The sequence below is a fragment of the Scyliorhinus torazame genome, chromosome 2 (assembly GCF_047496885.1).
Source record: "Scyliorhinus torazame isolate Kashiwa2021f chromosome 2, sScyTor2.1, whole genome shotgun sequence".
NCBI classification, from domain to species: Eukaryota; Metazoa; Chordata; class Chondrichthyes; order Carcharhiniformes; family Scyliorhinidae; genus Scyliorhinus; species Scyliorhinus torazame.
In genome coordinates this window covers 325,145,486-325,159,327 of record NC_092708.1, presented here as the reverse complement: position 1 = coordinate 325,159,327, position 13,842 = coordinate 325,145,486, and the positions used below count along the sequence as shown (strand labels likewise).

The 13,842-nt window shown below is 50.6% G+C and overlaps 1 protein-coding gene across 2 annotated transcripts in view; it reads right to left on the bottom strand.

Moving 5' to 3' along the window:
- The window catches only part of gnpnat1 (glucosamine-phosphate N-acetyltransferase 1), a 112,886-nt gene that overhangs the window by 73,464 nt on the left and 25,580 nt on the right, over positions 1-13,842 (bottom strand). Inside the window, exon 1 of one of the 2 annotated variants that reach the window (XM_072489734.1) lies at positions 29-165. The exons of the other annotated variant lie outside the window; for it this stretch is intronic. The gene's annotated coding sequence lies outside the window, so the exon portion shown is untranslated. Of the gene's footprint in view, positions 1-28; positions 166-13,842 lie in introns of those variants that run through there. 2 annotated transcript variants of the gene reach the window in all.

The following is a 13,842-nucleotide window of genomic DNA, read 5'->3' as shown; positions in this document are numbered from 1 at the left end:
AGCACCGAGCCGGCATGCAGCCACTCACCTCAGTGGGAAGCTCTCCGTCTTTCTGCCGATTGAGTTTCCGGATTCGAGGCGCACGGGAGGAGTTTAACCGTCCACCAGTGACGTGGCACCGAGGGAGCACGCTGCGGCGTGATGGCGTCACAGCAGGGGGAGGAGTCTGGCAGAGCAGGGTGAGAGGCCTGGCAGAGCAGGGGGAAGAGCCTGGCAGAGCAGGCGGAGTGATCTGGCGGGGCAGGGGGTGGAGTCTGGCTGAACGGGTGGAGGGGCCTGGCAGGGCAGGGGAGGAGCCTGGCAGAGCAGGGAGGAGCCTGGCAGGGCAGGGGAGGAGCCTGGCAGAGCAGGGAGGAGCCTGGCAGAGCAGGGAGGAGCCTGGCAGAGCAGGGTGAGAGGCCTGGCAGAGCAGGGGGAAGAGCCTGGCAGAGCAGGCGGAGTGATCTGGCGGGGCAGGGGGTGGAGTCTGGCTGAACGGATGGAGGGGCCGGGCAGGGGAGGAGCCTGGCAGAGCAGGGAGGAGCCTGGCAGAGCAGGGTGAGAGGCCTGGCAGAGCAGGGGGAAGAGCCTGGCAGAGCAGGCGGAGTGATCTGGCGGGGCAGGGGGTGGAGTCTGGCTGAACGGGTGGAGGGGCCGGGCAGGGGAGGAGCCTGGCAGAGCAGGGAGGAGCTTGGCAGAGCAGGGGGAGGGGCCTGGCAGAGCAGGGGGAGGTGCCTGGCAGAGCAGGGCAGGAGCTTGGCAGAACAAGGGGAGGAGCCTGGCAGAGCAGGTGGAGGAGCCTGGCAGAGCAGGGGGTGGGGCCTGACTGAGCAGGGGAAGGGACCTGGCAGAGCAGGGGGAGGGGCCTGGCAGAGCATGGGGAGGGGCCTGGAAGAGCAGGGGGAGGGCTTGGCAGAGGAGGAGGAGCCTGGCAGAGGAGGACGAGCCTGGTAGAACAGGAGCCTGGCAGAGCAGGGGGTGCCAGGCAGAGCTGCAGGAGCCTGGAAGAGGAGGAGGATACTGGCGGAGCAGGAGGAGCCCGGCAGAGCAGGAGGAGCCCGGCAGAGCAGAGGATCCTGCCCGGTAGAGCAGAGGAGCCTGGCAGAGAGTACCGCCAGCATGGGCAGCACCAGCGGACAGTACGCCAGCAGCAGGAATGGGCGCCAGGGCCAGAGGGCCCCACAGTGCCCGGAACCGCCGGGGCCAGGAGTGGGGAGGATAAGAACTAGGAGCAGGAGTAGGCCATCTGGCCCCTCGCACCTGCTCCACCATTCAATGAGATCATGGCTAATATTTTGTGGACTCAGCTCCACTTTTCGTCCCAAACACCATAACCCTTAATCCCTTTATTCTTCAAAAAACTATCTATCTTTATCTTAAAAACATTTAATGAAGGAGCCTCAACTGCTTCACTGGGCAAGGAATTCCATAGATTCACAACCCTTTGGGTGAAGAAGTTCCACCTAAGCTCAGTCCTAAATCTACTTCCCCTTATTTTGAGGCTATGTCCCCTAATTCTGCTTTCACCCGCCAGTGGAAACTACCTGCCCGCAAGTATCCTATCTATTCCCTTCATAATTTTATGTTTCTATAAGATCCCCCGCATCCTTCTAAATTCCAACGAGTACAGTCCCAGTCTACTCAACCTCTCCTCGTAATCCAACCCCCTCAACTCTGAGATTAACCTAGTGAATCTCCTCTGCACACCCTCCAGCGCCAGTATGTCCTTTCTCAGGTAAGGAGACCAAAACTGAACACAATACTCCAGGTGTGGCCTCACTAACCCCTTATACAATTGCAGCATAACCTCCCTGGTCTTAAACTCCATCCCTCGAGCAATGAAGGACAAAACTCCATTTGCCTTCTTCATCACCTGTTGCACCTGTAAACCAACTTTTTGCGACTCATACACTAGCACACCCAGGTCTCTGCACAGCAGCATGTTTTAATATTTTATCATTTAAATAATAATCCCTTTTGCTGTTATTCCTACCAAAATGGATAACCTCACATTTGTCAACATTGGTTTAGCACACTGGGCTAAATCGCTGGCTTTTAAAGCAGACCAAGGCAGGCCAGCAGTAACTTAATTGAAGCCTACTCGTGACAATAAGCGATTTTCATTTTTCATTCATTGTATTTCATCTGCCAGACCCTAGCCCATTCACTTAACCTATCCAAATCCCTCTGCAGATTTCCGGTATCCTCTGCACTTTTTGCTTTACCACTCATCTTAGTGTCGTCTGCAAACTTGGACACATTGCACTTGATCCCCAACTCCAAATCATCTATGTAAATTGTGAACAATTGTGGGCCCAACACCGATCCCTGAGGGACACCACTAGCTACTGATTACCAACCAGAGAAACACCCATTAATCCCCACTCTTTGCTTTCTATTAATTAACCAATCCTCTATCCATGCTACTACTTTACCCTCAATGCCATGCATCTTTATCTTATGCAGCAACCTTTTGTGTGGCACCGTCTCAATATCTTTCTGGAAATCCAGATATACCACACCCATTGGCTCCCTGTTATCTACTGCACTGGTAATGTCCTCAAAAAATTCCACTAAATTAGATAGGCACGACCTGCCCTTTATGAACCCATTCTGCGTCTGCCCAATGGGACAATTTCCATCCAGATGCCTCGCTATTTCTTCCTTGATGATAGATTCCAGCATCTTCCCTGCTACCAAAGTTAAGCTAACTGGCCTATAATTACCCGCTTTCTGCCTACCTTTTTTAAACAGTGATGTCACGTTTGCTAATTTCCAATCCGCCGGGACCACCTCAGAGTCTAGTGAATTTTGGTAAATTATCACTAGTGCATTTGCAATTTCCCTAGCCATCTCTTTTAGCACTCTGGGATGCATTCCATGAGAGCCAGGAGACTTGTCTACCTTTATCCCATTAGCTTGCCCATCACTACCTCCTTTGTGATAACAATCATCTCAAGGTCCTCACCTGTCATAGCCTCATTTCCATCCGTCACTGGCATGTTATTTGTTTCTGCCACTGTGAAGACCGACCCCAAAAACCTGTTCAGTTCCTCAGCCATTTCCGCATCTCCCATTATTAAATCTCCCTTCTCATCCTCTAAATGACCAATATTTACCTTAGCCACTCTTTTTTGTTTTATATATTTGTAGAAACTTTTACTATCTTTTATATTCTAAGCAAGTTTACTCTCATTATCTTACTCTTCTTTATAGCTTTTTTAGTAGCTTTCTGTTGCCCCCTAAAGATTTCCCAGTCCTCTAGTCTCCCACTATCTTTGCCACTTTGTATGCTTTTTCCTTCAATTTGATACTCTCCCTTATTTCCTTAGATATCCACTGTCGATTTTCCCTCTTTCTACCGTCCTTTTTGTTGGTATAAACCTTTGCTGAGCACTGTGAAAAATCACTTGGAAGGTTCTCCACTGTTCCTCAACTGTTTCACCATAAAGTCTTTGCTCCCAGTCTACCTTAGCTAGCTCTTCTCTCATCCCATTGTAACATCCTTTGTTTAAGCACAAAACACTAGTGTTTGATTTTAACTTCTCATCCTCCATCTGTATTTTAAATTCCACCATATTGTGATCGCTCCATCCGAGAGGATCCCTAACTATGAGATCATTAATCAATCCTGTCTCATTACACAGGACCAGATCTAGGACTGCTTGTTCCCTCGTAGGGATGGGGGAAACAGGCTAAGGCAGTGTCCGCAGTTGGGCAATGGGGGGTACGCACCATGCTAACATGTTGGCTTTTCAACCCCTGGAGCCAATGGATATTGGAATTCAACCAGCAATGTTGGCCTTCCTCCTCGTCACCGCAGCCCTGCGGGATGCCCTCCGGCAGTACAAGCTGGAGCTGCTTGAGGAGGAGGAAGTTTCAGCAGCAGAACCTGCCCCAGAGGAACAGGAGGCAGCCGCTGAGGATGGAGAGCCGGCCGCCCAACAGGCCGAGGAAGAGGTGCCAAGGAGGCCCTACATGAGGCCTCGCGTCTCATGGCAGCGCCTGTCATTCGAGAACCTGCCATACCGGGCATGTCAAAGATTCTGGTTGAGCAGAGAAACAGTGCAACATATCTGCCAGGTCATGTCATACCTGGCACCGTGGAGGAATGAGGGAGGACACCCGTTCCTGGTGGCTGTCAAGGTGAAGGTCGCCCTGAACCTATATGCCACAGGGTCCTTTCAAGCGCTGAATGGGGTCCTGTCTGGAATCTCTCAGAGCAGAAGTGCATCCGCGACGTCACGGAGGCCCTATACGTCCAGTCGGCACAATACATCCATTTCAATGTGGACCAAGTCCACCAGGATGCCCGGCCAATGGGATTCGGCACCATGGCCGACATGCTCCAGGTCAATGGGGTGATCAACGGGATGCATGTCACCCTACGAGCACCTGCAGATGACAGGTCTTTGCAAACCGAGAGGGGTTCCACTCAATGAACATGCGTGTGACCATCAGATGCGCATCGGCGGCCGATACCCAGGCAGTGCGCACAACGCCTTCACCCTGGCACCCCTTCATCCTGGTGCTTCACATTGTCTGACAACGTCTGACTCCTGCCCACGGTAGCACTTTCCACCGTCCAGCTGGGTGATCCCTGCATGCAAGCTCACCATTCCATCACACGGTCCCATCGAATCTCTGGGGGGGTGATATGGTTTTGGGGGGGGAGGAGTTGTGGCAAGAGCAGTGAGCTGGCTGAACTGTGGTCCCTGAGCCAAGCCCATGCCTAACGTCTGCCTATTCCCCCCCTCCCACCTGTACCAGCTCAAACCAGCCCACCCCTCACACCTTTCTGACAGAGCACCGAGGCAGGTTGTTACATTGTGCACAGGTGTTTAATGTGAAAACATACGTACAGATATGTGACCTAGCCCCAATCGCTAAACTGCCCTGCACACATGCCAACTTAACTGGTGTCTAATTTTCTGACCTTACGAGCCCTACCGCTACACCTTGGTGGATCCCCAGACAGTACATCAGGAGTGGAGGTTGCCTGCTCTGATTCCCGCCCTGCAACGTGGGTCCCTTGTAGCGGCTGTCCTCTGTGGCGACTGGGCCTGGATGGGCAAAGCTACTGCTCGGGTGTCCCAGTTGGCATGGTGCCGCCCTGTTCTGCCCACTGCCCATGAGATGTGCCAGGGACGGGACGGGGATGGGGGGCGGGGAGAATCAAAGGTGCTAGGGTATACCGCCACTTCCCCTGCGGGATCACTGGCGCGGGCCCCATCGCCTCCTCCCTCGGGGTCCCGGTGGCTCCCAGGCTACTCCATGGGACGGGGTTGCGAACGGATCTAACCCCGAGGCTCACCCGCCACCTGGCGCTGCCAGTCCTGGAGGGCCCGATTCCATCTCAACCAGGGTCTGCATGGTCGCGGCCATGGAGCACAGGGAGTGGGCCACCTCAGTCTGGGACTCGCGACATCACGCAATTGTGCCACCACCTTCTGGGTCTGTGCCACATCGGCCAGTGACTGCACCAGCTCCCTCTGGAACTGGGCCACCTCTCTCTCCGTCTGTGCCACGTTGGCCAGCTCCTGGGCAATGCCGCTGACGCTCTCAACCATGTCCCACTGTGACTGGGCCATGCTCAGGAGCACCGCTGCAATGTCCAGGTGGCTGTGGCACAGGGTCGCCTGTGAAAGGGCAGCCCTGTCCTGAGCCTTGGCCACCTGCTGCACAGATTTCCCCAGGGCTTGGATCCATGGACGAAACCCTTGCCCCCAAGGCCTCCACCGCGGACGCCACCCGTGCGGTGTTGGCCTGGGTGGCACATATGGTCAGGGTCACCTCCTGCTCCTGCACACGGTTGGACTCCTCCAACTGCACCTGCAGGTGCTGGATGCTCGACGACAACCCCTCATGCAGTCCCTGGCTCTGCGGCTGCATCTCAACAATCAATGGGACCGTCTTTTCCAGAAGCCCGAAACCCATCTGGACAGCAGCTAGTCCCTGGGGTCGGCCCGCCCTCCAACCGTCCGCCCCTTTAGGAGTTCCTACTGTTGTGTTTGGTCCTTTGTACTTCACGAAGGAACTCATCAAGCACTTTGACATGTCCAAACCAGTATCATTTTTTGAGTCTCATGTGGTAAGATTTCAATCTGATACAGAGCATGTTTTCATGGAGTCTGCTAACTACTCCTCTGGAACTTGCACCTGGCACTGACCATTCACATGTATGTCTTATTACCCTCTCAATCTTCTTCTGCTGATGGCCGGATGTGTCTCCCTTTATATCGGACTGAGAGGTCACATGATCTTCGTCTAGAGACTGCATGGTTTGACTGTACCACCACCTGCTGGTTGGAGTTCGCACACCTTCCAACTGTGATGTAGCCTATAGACATAACACCACATCCCCCTTCCACACAAAGCATTGAGATCATTTTTTTTTTATAGATAACATTAAACTTTATACATTCATTACATGTAGCTTGTAACGCGAGCAAGTTTTACAAAAGTAATCCCAGGGTTACTCCCTGTGCCACGTGCCAGTGAGACTAGAAATAGGAGGATAGCGCAGCTAAACGCATGGCTAAACTGATGGTGTAGGAGAGAGGGTTTCGGATTTCTGGCCCATTAGGATCTCTTCCGGGCAGGAGGGACCTGTACAAGAAGGATGGTTTGCTTCTAAACTGGAGGGGCACCGATATCCTGGCTGAGAGATTTGCTAGAGTCACTCGGGAAGATTTAAACTAGTATGGCAAGGGGGTGGGAACCAGAGCGTTAGCTTAGAAGGTGTAGTAACTGGAGGGGAAATAGAGAACAAAAATAAGAGAACAACATCACCCTCAGGCAGAGCAAAAAAGGTGACAAGTGTGAGAAGGGAGATGGTCAATGCAGGACTGAGGGTGCTGTACCTAAATGCGCGCCGTATACGGTACAAGGTAAATGAGCTGGCTACGCACATTGAAATTAGCTGGTACATTGTTGTAGGCATCACAGAGACGTGGCTGCAAGGGGATCAGGGCTGGGATCTAAATATCCAAGGATATGTGTCCTATCGAAAGGACAGGCAGATGGGCAAAGGGGGGGGGGGAGGAGATGCTTTATTAGTAAGGAATTAAATTAAATCGATCAGAAGGCATTGAATCTCTGTGCGTAGAGTTGAGGAATCACAAAGATAAAGAGATTAAAGAGACCCTGATGTACAGGCCCCCTAGCAGTAGTCAGGTTGTGGGGCAGAAAATAAATCAGGAGATAGAAAAGGCATGTAAAAAAGGCAATATCACAATCATCATGGGGAACTTCAATATGCAGGTGGACTGGGAAAATCAGGTTGGTAGTGGATCCCAAGAAAAGGAATTTGTTGAATATCTAAGAGATGGTTTTTTGAAGCAGCTTGTGACAGAGCCCACAAGGGAACAGGCCATTCTGGATTTGGTGATGTGTAATGAGGCAGACTTGATTAGGGAAGATAAGGTGAAGGAACCCTTGGGAGCTGTGATCACAATATGATAGAATTTACCCTGCAGTTTGAGAGGGAAAAGCTAGAATCAGATGTAACGGTTTTACAATTAAATAAGGGTAACTACAAAGACATGAGGGAGGAGTTGGCCAGAGTTGATTGGAAAAGGAGCCTAGCAGGGAAGACAGTGGAACAGCAATGGCAGCAGTTTTTGGGGGCGATTCTGGAGGCACAACAGAAATTCATCCCAAGGAGGAAACATGCTAAGGGGAGGCAAGGCATCCATGGCTGACGAGGAAAGTCAAAGACAGCATAAAAGCAAAAGAAAAAGCATACAAAGTGGTGAGGGTTAGTAGGAAGCCAGAGGATTGGGAAGCCTTTGAAAGCGAGCAGAGGGCAACTAAAAAAGCAATAAGGGGAGAGAAGATGAAATATGAGTGCAAGCTAGCTAGTAATATAAAGGAAGATAGGAAGAGTTTTTTTCAATATATAAAAGATAAGAGAGAGGCAAAAATAGACATTGGACCACTGGAAAATGTGGCTGAAGAGGTAATAATAGGAAACAAAGAAATGGCAGAGGAACTGAATAGTTACTTTGCATCAGTCTTCACGGTGGAAGACACCAGTGAGATGTCAGAGCTCCAGGAGAATCAGAGGTAAGTGCAGTGGCGATCATTAAGGAGAAGGTTCTCGGGAAACTGAAAGGTCTGAAGGTGGATAAATCACCTGGACCGGATGGACTACATCCCAGGGTTCTCCAAGAGATAGCTGAGGAGATTATGGAAGCATTGATGGGGATTTTTCAGGAATCACAACGCAGGAAGGGTCCCAGAGGACTGGAAAGTGGCTAATGTAACACCGCTGTTTAAGAAGGGAGGGAGGCAGAAGATGGGAAATTATTGGCCGGTTAGCCTGACTTCGGTCTTTGCTAAGATTTTAGAGTCCATTATTAAAGATGAGATCGCGGAGTACTTGGAAGTGCATGATAAAATAGGACTGAGTCAGCAAGGTTTTGTCAAAGGGAGGCCATGTCTGACAAATCTGTTAGAGTTCTTTGAGGAGGTAACAAGGAAGTTAGACAAAGGAGAACCAGTGGACCTGATTTATTTAGATTTCCAGAAGGCGTTTGACAAGGTGCCGCATAGGAAACTTAAATAAGTTAAGAGCCCATGGTGTTAAAGATATGAGTCTGGCATGGGGATAGAGGATTGGCTGACTGACAGAAGGCAGAAAGTGGGGATAAAGGGGTCTTTTTCAGGATGTCAGCCAGTGACCAGTGGTGTGCCTCAGGGGTCTGTGCTGGGACCACAACTTTTCACAATATACATTAATGATCTGGAAGAAGGAACTGAAGGCACTTGCTAAGTTTGCAGATGATACAAAGATCTGTAGAGGGACAGGTAGTATTGAGGAAAAAAGGGGCTGCAGAAGGATTTGGACAGGCTAAGAGAGTGGGGAATGAAGTGGCAAATGAAATACAATGTGGAAAAGTGTGAGGTTATGCCCTTTGGAAGGTGGAATGAAGGCATAGACTATTTTCTAAATGGGGAAATGCTTCGGAAATCAGAAGCACAAAGGGACCTGGGAGTCCTTCTTCACGATTCTCTTCAGCTTAACATGCAGGTTCAGTCGGCAGTTCGGAAGGCAAATGCAATGTTAGCACTCATGTCAAGAGGGTTAGAATACAAGACCAGGGATGTACTTCTGAGGCTGTAGATGGCTCTGGTCAGACCCCATTTGGAGTTTTGTAGACAGTTTTGGGCCCCGTATCTAAGGGAGGATGTGCTGGCCTTGGAAAGGGTCCAGAGGAAGTTCACAAGAATGATCCCTGGAATGAAGAACTTGCCGTAAGAGGAACAGTTGAGGGCTCTGGATCTGTACTCGTTGGATCTTATTGAAACTTACAGGATACTGCAAGGCCTGGATAGAGTGGACGTGGAGAGGATATTTCTACTTGTAGGAAAAACTAGAACCAGAGGACACAATCTCAGACTAAAGGGACGATCCTTTAAAACAGAGATGAGGAGGAATTCCTTCAGCCAGAGGGTGATGAATCTGTGGAACTCTTTGCCGCAGAAGGCTGTGCAGGCCAAATCACTGAGTGTCTTTAATACAGAAATAGATAGGTTCTTGATTAATAAGGGGATCAAGGGTTATGGGGAGAAGGCAGGAGAATGGGGATGAGAAAAATATCAGCCATGAGTGAATGGCAGAGCAGATGGCCTAATTCTGCTCCTATGTCTTTTGGTCTTATACGTGCTGTGCCTGACAAGTGTCCATTTCCTTTGTACAGATCGCATTCTTTCGAGTTCATAGAATCACAGAATTTACAGTGCAGAAGGAGGCTATTCAGCCCATCGAGTCTGCACCGGCCCTTGGAAAGAGCACCCTACTTAAGCTCACGCCTCCACCCTCTCCCGGTAACCCAGTAACCCGCCTAACCTTTTGGACACCAAGCGGCAATTTAGCACAGCCAATCCACCTAACCTGCACATCTTTGGACTGTGGGAGGAAACCGGAGCACCCGGAGGAAACCCACGCACACACAGGGAGAAAGTGCAAACTCCACACAGTCACCCGAGGCGGGAATTGAACCTGGATCCCTGCAGCTGTGAGACAGCAGTGCTAACCACTCTGCCACCACGCCGCGCAATCGCATATTATGTTGCCCACCTCATCAGAGACTGGTTGACTTGCCGGCATCTTGCTTCTCTTGCGTTTCACCCTGTGCCTTTGAAAGGCCTGTGTCCAAGACTACCATATTTGTGTTACCAGTCACTTTCTCTTCTTGCATGCTGTCGCTTGCTACTTGCGACTGTTTTCGTTGCTAGTTGGCTGGTTCGATGAGGTAGCTCTCCCTGTCTTCTCTTTTTTCTTTTAATTTTTAGGACACAGTGATGTGGTGAATGTATTCACCTGAGTATGAACTATCTGTATAGTGCTGTGACCTATGACCTGGAAATGATAATACGGTCTACTTCCAGGTACTGTACTGGAACCTCGGTGGGCTCCGCCTCTGGCTCCGCCCTCACCGGGGGATATATAGACCGGCCACCTGTGGGTGGCACTCATTTGTACAGCAGATAATGGCAAGTGAGTTCCTGGATAATAAAGCCGAGTATTCACTTGTTCTCACGGTCTCACAGTGAATTGACGGTATAACAGATGTATTTTGGTGTATCTCTTGGTTTTTTTTTTCTGTGTTGAGTTGTTTGCAGAGGTTTAGGCATCGCATCATCTCTGGCTGATGTGACCACACTCACTTCTGCGATCTCATCGACATGCTGGATCACCTCGGTTTCTAGTGCCGGCATGAAGGATGGAACTGTGGTTGTCAGTTTCACCCTTTCTTGGCACACATGGAGCATCGGTGACCTGCTCTTCATCACTGGAGATGACTATGCTTTCTGGCTGAGCTGATCCAGGCACTGGGTCTTCTTGATCAAATTCGCAAACGTGCGAGTGGTCGGTGGAACTGCATAATGAGATAGTCATTCGGTCGTCCTCAGAGTCAGTGTCAGAGTTGCCTACTATTACAATCTCCATGTCGCTGTAATCAATGTCTTCATCTTTCACCCATTCGTCATCGGTGCCGTTGACTGCTTGGGAGTAAATTACCGGAGCCGTTTCAAGGACTTGAAACGGGTCACCTTCAAGGCTAGTTTTTCTAAGATTGGGACAACTTCTTACATTTCTGGTTCAATTAATAGCTGATCTTCAATTGTATCAACAGCTTCAATTTCTACATGGCTAGGATGCGGAGATGGGTGACGAAGGACTGAAAAGGTTCATCCTTACCCTGAAGCCTCTGCTAGAAAACGTGCCGTTCAAAGCTCTCATTCACCTCAATGTCGCAGTGGTTGTCAAACTTCAGCAGGACTGTTTTGAATTTCGTTTTGTCTTCACCGTCAGTGAACGTGAGGGAGTTGTAGGTGTGGATGGCGTGGCCCCCCGCGGTGGAGAGAAATAGCGCAATCTTCCTGGCTGTCATGATATTCAGATAAACATATCATGGTGCAAACACACTTACACACTGATGGACAGATCAACGGACCAATCAACACACACGCAACATCACAGCCAATCACCAGTGAGAGCACACGCACTATAAAACGGGGAACACAACAGTTCCCGCTGATTCCAGCAGGAGACAGCTCAGGGCACAGAGCTCACAGCGTGCCACTCAGACATACACCATGTGCTGAGTGCCTCTCTAAGATAGTGTGAGGGCTACAGGTTAACGGGTAAATTACGAACCACAGTCATAAGTTTACAGATGTTGTTATCAAGAGTAATAAAACTGAGTTGTACCATCTACAACCGTGTTGGTTCATCTGCATAGCGGAACACCCAACACGAGACTGGCATCCGATGCTGCTTCGAGGTCGGAGGCCTCGATGTACCAGAGGAACGTTTGCTTGAAGAGCTTACAATTTGCGCCGAGGTTGCCAGAGATGCGGAGCTGCGGAGGAGGCTGGATGTTTTCCATGTCACCGGATGGCTGCTTGCTGGTCAATGCTAATTCACTCGAGGTAGGTCTGTCAATTTTCAGTATCGCTCCGTGGCACCCTGATGTGTTAGGCAGGTCGGTTCGGTGTGGACTGCACTTGATGCAGCGATGCGAGTAACAGACCTCTAACACTGTAGAAGATCCAACACGGTTTTATTGAACGATAGAACATACATATTTAACTGTGGGTCGACACTATACTGAACTGACTGGAGACCTTGTACTAGCCTGACCAGACTTACTAGCTACCGCATGGTGTTTGCACTGTGCTAGCTCGTGGACTCTGACTGTCTCAGTGGCTGGGTCCCGAGAGAGCGGGAAACCTAGTGCCCTCTGGCTTTATAGTGGTGGTGTCCTGTCTGGTGATTGGCTGCACTGTGCTGTGTGCTTACTGGTCATCCTGTGTGTCACTCACTGCCTGTCTGCTCTTCATTATATACATGCATGAATATTATGACATTGCCCACGACGTTGACCACTTCTGCCACCTGCATCCAGGCCCAGCGAACGGCGGTGGCTGGCAACCTCCTTCACAGCTTAGGGTCACCCTCCTCCCCTCTATGGCGACTTGCAGGGTCTCAGGTTGGGCGTCCGTGAAATGGGGTGGCGCTCTCCTCGCTGCCATCTTGTTGGCTGGGATGGTGTGCGTGGGGAGTGAAGTGAGTATATGCAGCTGCAGCTTGTCAGCCTCCTGTGTGTCAATCCCAAACCCAGCGAATCACGCACCATTTCTCATTGGAATTGATTGTGTTCCACCTGGTGCCATCCCCTTAATGGTCGTTGAATTGGTCCAGGCATGGTGCCAGTTTTGCTGTCGTAGACCTCCGCAAATCCTGCCCCGGTGGCGGGTGTCTGCAGGGCTGGAAAATACAGCAAGCCGTTCAAAAGTCAATTGACTTCTGACAGGCTGGAGGGAGTGGCAGGAAAATTCCACCCTTAGTTTATTATTTAATTTAACAATGTGCACAATTTTCCCGAGAACAACTTTACCTTTCATCTCTGGAATCAATCTAGTGAACCTCCTCGGAACTGCCTCTAATGCAACTACATCCCTCCTCACACACCGTGGGGCAGCACGGTAGCATTGTGGATAGCACAATTGCTTCACAGCTCCAGGGTGCCCAGGTTCGATTTCGGCTTGGGTCACTGTCTGTGCGGAGTCTGCACATCCTCCTCGTGTGTGCGTGGGTTTCCTCCGGGTTCCTCCCACAGTCCAAACATGTGCAGGTTAGGTGGATTGGCCATGATAAATTGCCCTTAGTGTCCAAAATTGCCCTTGGTGTTGGGTGGGGTTACTGGGTTATGGGGATGGGGTGGAGGTGTTGACCTTGGGTAGGGTGCTCTTTCCAAGAGCCGGTGCAGACTCGATGGGCCGAATGGCCTCCTTCTGCACTGTAAATTCTATGATGTTCTATGATAAGGGGACTAAAGCTGTACACAGTACTCCAGGTGTGGTCTCACCAACGCCATGCACTGTTGCAGCAACACTCCCCTCAATACGCTGCTGCATGTCAAAAGACCAAATCTGGAAAGAGTCCTATAGATGTGGCTGCACCAAAAGCATGTTATAAAGGAATCATTGTATTTCTAGTTTCATATTGAACTGTCCCAGTTGTCAATCAAACACCACGGGCGGGATTCTCTGAAAATCTGGCTATGTCCCCACGCCGGTGGGAAAACAGGCGGCAACGACTCCGGCATCAATGGCCCCCCCCCCAAGGTGAGGAATTCTCATCTCTTTAGGGGGCTAGGATGCTGCCGGAGTCGTCCCCGCTGCTCCAGCCGGCGCCGTGTCACCCTTCAGATCATATTTAAATTCCTCCAATTAGTGCCAAATCTGCCCTTATCGAAGTTACAAATGACCGTGGCTCTGGTTAACCATCTCTCCTCATCCTTTGCACCTGTCTGTAGCCTCTGACATAGTTGCTCACATCATTCTCCA